We start from the raw sequence: 8247 nt of genomic DNA, 5'->3' as shown, positions 1-8247 counted from the left end.
ATATTTTCCATCTTAACTTAAATTTTTTCCATGTTAAAAATATTTACACACTTCAAACCGAACATCAATTACATGTATTATGCCCACACTTCAAGGAAATTAAGAAAATAAAGTACTATTCCCAATCTGTGAATAATCATTAGAAGCAAAAACCTTTTACCCACACCGTCTTACGAATAATAGAAGGCGATGGACCTTTGAACCGAATTAGGCCTGGGTACTAAATTCAAGGTTGATAATATAGCGGTAGGAATTTCAGAAATAGAATGTTGACATGATTGTCAGTAAAGTGGCCTGCGTACTAAATTCAAGATTGAGAGTATAGTGATAGGAATTTCAGAAATAGAAAGTTGACATGATTGTGTGTAAAGTCAATAGGGTGCAACGGCCATTGGTACTGAATTAGGGCTGGGTACTAAATTCAAGATTGAGAATATAGTGGTAGGAATTTTAGAAATAGAAAGTTAGACATGATTGGGGTAAAGTCCAAAAAGTAGTTCAGATACATTTAATATCAGGTTTTTTGAAAATTCATTATAAACAATTTCCCGGTAGAATTTTTTAAGATTTATCATGTACAAGTAAATCAAAGATGAAGCTATTAAATAATTCTATCAAAAGTGAAATTAAAAGCCAGCCAAAGAAGAGGGGGATAAATGACACGTAAATACACATAAGATAAGAAGATGATAAAAGAAGCTATCAGGAAAACTTCACAAGTTAGTGAGTGATAAGAGGTTACCCTATGATGATTTTATCATTAGCAAGTAATTAAATGTTGGATACAATATTATTTATAAATGTTGCATATAATATTCTTTATAAATGCTGCATACAATATTTTTTATATTTAAATGATGTTTGAAGTAAGATATATTTCTTACCATTATAAACGAGCTATATTTTATTACAATATTGTTTTGAACATTATGGTTGGTGATATTTGAAGTGTGTGAGAGTTAGAGAAATTTAGAAGTAAAAAGTGAGTAAAAAAAAAAAAAAATCAGAAATAAAAAGAAATAAAATTTTTTATTATTTTATTTTTGGCATATTTTTTTATATGTTTTTTTATATATGATGTATAGTTACTTGTTTAATAGATAATTAAAATTTAGATGCAAAAAGTATTGTTTGTTTGATAGATAATTAAATTCTAGATGTTTTTAGTATCATACTTGTTATGTCTATAGATGTGTCTATTTTCAAGTAGGTTTTCCACTATTTAAATTTAATTATTAGTAATTATAAGGTAGATGGTAGAGATTTAAATTCCATGGAATACGCTAGAATATTTAAAGTAGTATTCATAGATCAAGGATTGTGATTTATCTTTAAGTTATTATAATCTTCTAATTAATTTATTTCACATTAATTAATTAAACAAAATGTCATATCAACACCTCATATTGGGCTTATGGTATTGAAAAGACATGGTCTTGGTTCTTGGTATTGTTAGAAGAGCTATTTACAAGTTAATTGTTCAGAATGTTATTACATATTTTTAGAATGGACACATTTTAACTCATATATATATTTTTTTTATAATTAATAATAATTTAAAATAAATTTATAATTTAGTTAACTTTTTTGTTTCTTTTCTATCCGTGAAAACTCATATATGATAGAGTAAGAATTTTTAATTTTATCATGTGGATGCCATTTAACTTAAATTGTTGTGCTAAATTAAATAAATATTCATTTAAGATGGCGTCAAAATAAAACAAACTAGAAATACAAAATTTATTTGTATATCAAAAATTTCCATAAATATAAATGCAACTATACCTAATAAAACAAATAAAAATAAATCTCTTTGATTGTATTTAAAAATTTATTATTCTTATTAAAAACACATTCCATACTTCAAAATTAAATTTAAATACAATTATACCCAATGAAACAAATAAAAATAAATCTATTTCATTCCATTTAAAAATTTAGTATTCTTCTTAGAAACACATTTCATACTTTCAAATTCCTCAATATGAAAAGAGAATTAGAAAGATTTACTTATTTGTTTATTCTTTATGATTTGAGTTTATAAGAAATAATAATTTATATTTTTTTCTCTTATTAATTTATAATTTTAGTATTTTAATATTTTTTATTCTAATTTATTCCCTTAATCATAAGTATAATTTTATTTAATAAATATATACTTTTTTTTTTTAATTTGACATGACTACATATTTATCATGTCGAATATATGATCCCAATAAAAATGAAGAATTGAACCTGTGATTTCACATCAAAAATGTCTTAAGAATATCTATCGAACACCTAGTAGACTAATAAATATATAATGAAAAATTTATAAAAATTCATAAAATATATATATATATATATATATATTTCTAACTATAAAAAAATTCTTGCCATATATTTTTTAAACTATAAACTCAATAATATTATTTCTCTATCGATAAATTATTATAAAATTAAAATATAACAATACCAACTCTATATATATAAATAAACATAATGATATCATTTATTCCATTTCACATTTATTTTTTATTATTATTTATATAACTTTATTTTAAACTTTCATCTTTTAAATATACATAGAAACGTCCAACTTTATTATTTGCAAGTTGACTCTTCATATTTTGAAACTAACATATATATACTGTCATAGATGGATGAAAATTTATCACTAATCATATAAAGTTTATCACCAATCAGTATCCATTTAAGCTCACTGTCACAGAAATAACTTCGAAATACATTTCATAATCGGTACGTTTCACTTTATTGTGCCAAATAATTAAGAGCCACGAAGTTTCAAGTTCTAGTTTTATTGAAGCTTCCGACGGATAATTTAATCTGTGTAATGGTAAAAGTGACCTCCTCACATGTGTGTAGTCTGTAAAAGATTGAACTATTTCTTTTCCCTTTCAATACCGGATTCGAGGATATGATATGGTCCCATTCGCATTTGTTAAATACGGATTAGTCAACAATATCGGCCTGTTGGAATTCAGTAGATATGACTAACTTGAACGCCGAGAGGTCATCTGATTTAGAATCCCTATTGTTTATTTTATATCACGAAACCAAAAGAATAGCCCCAGCGTCAATCGGTTTGAAATTTGATAGGTGAGAGGGTAGCAGAAGTCCTATATGTTCTATTTCTATTAATTTTTTTTAAGAAATTTTGGTTATAGTTATAGGGTTAAATGTATTCCGATCATGAAAAATAATCCAACATTTCCATTATTTTCTTTTAAACATTTTTACTATTCTGTTAATGGGAGTGTTTAATAATAAGTTCTTATCCGGGTTTGAATAGCTGCTGCGACATGAATGATGACGTCAGATGACACCCTCCCGCTCCAAGATTTTGTCAACATCTCCGTCTACGCTATTGAAAAAGTTGATATTAAACAACAATGCAATGTAGCTGCATGAACAAAAGCTCTACGTGCACCTGCGCCTAAACCTTCCAGTTTCATAAATATATATGCTATATAAATCTATCTTCGCCTGAATTAGTGCGTTCTGAATGCATGGAATCCCTATAGGTTAACTTTAACGCTTTTTACAGTTCTGTTTGAAACAATTCGATGGTGTGCATTCCTATTCAAGTGACGTATATTTGGTCGTGTGTCAGCTTTGATCGAGCAGAAACACATTGAGAGTGTTGCTTCCTTTCGATGGCTCTTTTCACTGCTCCAAACTTTGAAATTATATATTAAAATGAATAAATAAATAAATTTTGAGGTTTTTTTGGTAAGGCATTTTGTTATCAATTTTCTCGACACTTTGGAGTTAGGCTATCTCAAGTATGAGTATGTAAGTGATATATATTTCATGTGTGTATATATATAGATATAGATATCACATTGAAGTTTGATTTATCTGAAATTATGTAAAGAAATGCACAAAATAATTGGTTTAGACAATAATTCTTATTATATCAATATCATGAAAATATGAATTATGATACCATGAATTATGATATGAGTATCAAGTGTCCTGAAAGATCAAATCTCTCAAAAATGCAATTTAATGTTTTTTACAATTATGTTTGAAACAATTCGATGACATGCATTCCTATTCAAGTGACTTATATTTGTTCATGTGTAAGCTTCGAACAGAAACACATTGAGAGCGTTGCTTCCATTCGATGGCTCTTTTCGCACGAGCTTGAGTACTCCAAAAAATAAATAAATAAATTTTGAGGTTTCTGTTTTTAAGGCATTTTGTTATGAATTTTCTTGACACTTTGGGGTTAGGCTATCTCAAGTGTAAGTGTGTAAATGATATATATATATATATATATATATATATATATATATATATATATAACATTGAAGTTTGATTTATTTGAAATTATGTAAAGACATGCACAAAATAATTGGTTTAGACAATCATCTCTATTATATGAATATCATGAAAACATGAATTATGATAAATTATGATACCATGCATTATGATACTAGTATCAAGCGGGGAGAGGGATCAAATCTCTAGAGGTTTGCACCTCCAGAGATTTGATCCCTCTTCATGCTTGATAGATACAAAGTTAAAATGGATATAGGCTTGTTTTAGTCATGTGCAGTCATATAAAATTTGTTGAACATCTAATTATTATTATCATTTTAAATATTTCTTGAACATATAATTATGTTTATCATTTTAACTATGATAAATATGTCTATATGTCTAAGATGAATTTGGTCAATTTAATTTTAAATTTATTTGGTTGCCTTAGTTTGTTGAGATGAGAGAGACTCTTTAGTACCTTGAATAATGAAAAATGATCAAATAAAAATTTTAAATGAAAAGTGCCAATGTAACAATGTTGAATGATAGAAAATGTGAATAATAAGAATATAGTCAATTACAAACAATATTCATTGCGATAGTCTAAAACTATTTTGTTATTGTGATGGGTATTAGTTATTTTCTATTATGACATTTGAATGCAAAGTGATTAACAATGTTGAATGATGGAAAATGGGAATAATAAGAATGTAGCCAACTACAAATAGTTTATAGTTTCACGAAAAAGACATTTGGGGTAAGTGAACATTTTATTTAGGATGAAAATTCAAGTATTGTATTTATGGTTAAATTACTACACATAAATCAATTGACGTCATGAACAATGTTTATGTTCTAGCACTGAGAGAGTGTGTATGTTTTGGGGGTGAAATAAAGACATAGATGGAGGGGGGGAGAGAGGGGAGAAGAGAGAGGAAAAGATAGGGAGGGAGGAAGAGATATAGATATGGAGAGAGAAGTGTTAGAGAGAGAGCGGGGGAGTGGAAAAGGGAGGGAGAGAGAGAGAGAGATAGATATGGAGAGAGAGTGTGTATGCTTGGGGGGCAAGATAGAGAGATAAAGGAGATACAATGGGGGGTAGAGATATAGATGGAGGGGGTAGAGATGTTTTTACACTGAAATCAATGCACATTGTTAAGCTAATTACGTTGAAATTAATGTACATCATACATTTAGTTGCATCAAATCAGAAATCTGTGTCTACACTAAAATTAATGCATCTAGTGCAAACAATCAAATAGGATTAGAAATCAACATCTACACTAAAATAGATGTATGTAGTGAAAATAATCAAATAGGATTAGAAACCAACATCTACACTAAAATAAATGAATCTAATGCAAGCAATAAAACAAGATTAGAAATAAATATCTACACTTAAACCAATGCATCTAGTGTAAGAAATCAAATAAGAGTAAAAATCAACATCTACATTGAAATCAATGCATCTAGTGTAAGGTATTAAATAAGATTAGAAATTGACATCTATACTAAAATCAATGCATCGAGCAAGCAATCAAATAGGAGTAGAATCAACATTTATGCTGAAATCAATGCATCTACTATAAGGTATTAAATAGGATTATAGATCGACATCTACACTGAAATCAATGCATCTAGGGCAAGCAATCATTAAGGGTTATAAATCAAGAACTACACTGAAATCATACATCTGTGAATATCTACACTGAAACCAATGCATCTTGTGCAAGAAATTGAATAGGAGTAGAAATCAACATCTACAATGACATCAATGCATCTAGTGTAAGCTATTAAATAGGATTACAAATCAACATCTACATTGAACTCAATGCATCTAGTGAAAGAGATCAAATACGATTAGAAATCAATATCTAACCTAAAACCAATGCATCATGTGCAAGGAATCAAATAAGAGTAGAAATCAACAGGTACATTGAAGTCAATGCATCTAGTGTAAGGTATTAAATAGGAATACAAATCAACATCTACATTGAAATCAATGTATCCAGTGAAAATGATCAAATAGGATTAGGAATCAATAACTACACTGAAATCATACATTATTTTAGGGAAAAACCAAAATATTGATGACTTTCTAGATCTCACTTTTATGTCTGTATTTTTCTTTGTGTCACTTTCTTCTTCCTTCTCTCTCAACCTTTCATTTTGTGTTTATCTCTCTCTCTCTCTCCATCTATATATCTACCCCACTCTGTCTCTCCTTCCTTATATATCTTTATCAGTTTGCATACACACTCTCTATATATATATATATTTATCTATTTATCTCTCCCTCTTCCTTTCCATGTCTATCTCTCTCCCCCCCTCTCTCTTTATACCTATTCCATATATATTTGTATCTCAGCCTCCAAACATAGACACTCTCTCCATATATATATATATATATATATACCTCCCTCTCTCTCTCTCTCTCTCTCTCTCTCTCTCTCTCTCTCTCTTTTCCTCTCTCTTCTAGCCTTTCTCCCCCCTCAATCTATATCTCTATCTTCCCTTGTCTCTCCTTCTCACCACCAAAACATACTCTCTCTCTCTCTCTCACACACACACACACACCATTTGTATATCTCTCCCTTTTCACTCCCTCTCCCTCTCCACCTTTCTCTCTCTATGTGTTTGTTCCTCTTCAAACTCCATCTCTCTCTCCCCCTCACTCTCTCTTCTCTCCAATTCATCTCTCTCTTCCTTCCTCTCTTTTCCATTTCTCTCACACCTCCCTTTGTCTCTTCCCCCCCTCCCCCGCATCACACACACACTCTATCTCTCTCTCTCACCCACACACACACACACCATTTATATATATCTCCTTTTCACTCCCTCTCCCTCTCCACCTTTCTCTCTCTATGTGTTTCTTCCTCTTCAAACTCCATCTCTTTCTCCTCCCCTCTCTCTCTTCTCTCCAATTCATCTCTCTCTTCCTTCCTCTCTTTCCATTTCTCTCCCACCTCCCTTTGTCTCTTCCCTCCCCTCCCCCCCATCACACACACACACTCCCTCTCTCCACCCTCCAACTTTGTCACTATCTCCCTCTCTCTCTCCTTCCTTCTCCCCCCTCTCCCACCATATCTATGTCTCCATGTCTGTCTCTTCTCCTTATCTCCCCATTTCTATCCTCTCCATTTCTCTCCCTTCCCTCATCTCCTCTCTACCTCATTCCCTCTTCATCTCTCCCTTATCACTCCCTCTCTCTCCATCTCCATTTCTCAATGTCTTTGTTCTTCCCTCCCTATCTTCCCCCTTCCAACTCCATATCTCTCTCCCCCTCTCTCTCTCAACTCTCTCAAGTCCCCTCTCTTTTCCTTCCTCTCTCTCCCTTTCCCTCCCACCACCCTATGTCTCTCTTCCCCATCACATGCATTCTCCCTCCACCCTCCAAGTCTGCCACTATCTACCTCTCTCTCTCTTTCTCTCTCTTCCCCTCTCTCCTCCCTCCATATCTATGTCTCCATGTCTCTCTCTTCCCCTTCTTTCCCTATCTCTCCACTCTCTCAACTCCCCTATCTTTTCCTTCCTCTCTCTCCATTTATCTCCCACCTACCTATGTCTCTCCCCCCATCACACACAGTCTCTCTCTCCACCCTCCAACTCTGTCACTATCTCCCCCCCTCTCTCTCCTTCTTTCTCTCTCCCTCTCTCCCTCCTCCATATCTATGTCTCCATGTCTCTCTATTCCCCTTCTTTCCCTTTCTGTACCCTATATTTTTCTCTCCCTTCCCCCATCTCCTCTCTCCCTCATTGCATCTTCATCTCTTCCTTATCACTGCCTCTCCCTCTCCACCTCTATCACTCAATGTTTTTCTTCTTCCCTCCCTCCCTTTCCCCCATCCAAATCCATCTCTCTCCCCCTCCCTCTCCCCTCTTCTTTCCCCCCTCCTCTCTCTCTCTTCCTTCCTTTCTCCCTGTCTCTCCCACCTCTATGTCTCTCTCCCCCACTCTATTCCCCCTCCACGTCACCCT

Source organism: Pinus tabuliformis, chromosome 8, assembly GCF_031772625.1.
Source record: "Pinus tabuliformis cultivar Carrire ecotype Pingquan chromosome 8, CPIR1, whole genome shotgun sequence".
Lineage (NCBI taxonomy): Eukaryota > Viridiplantae > Streptophyta > Pinopsida > Pinales > Pinaceae > Pinus > Pinus tabuliformis.
The sequence above is the reverse complement of the archived record's forward strand: the minus strand, read 5'-3'. Positions refer to the sequence as shown.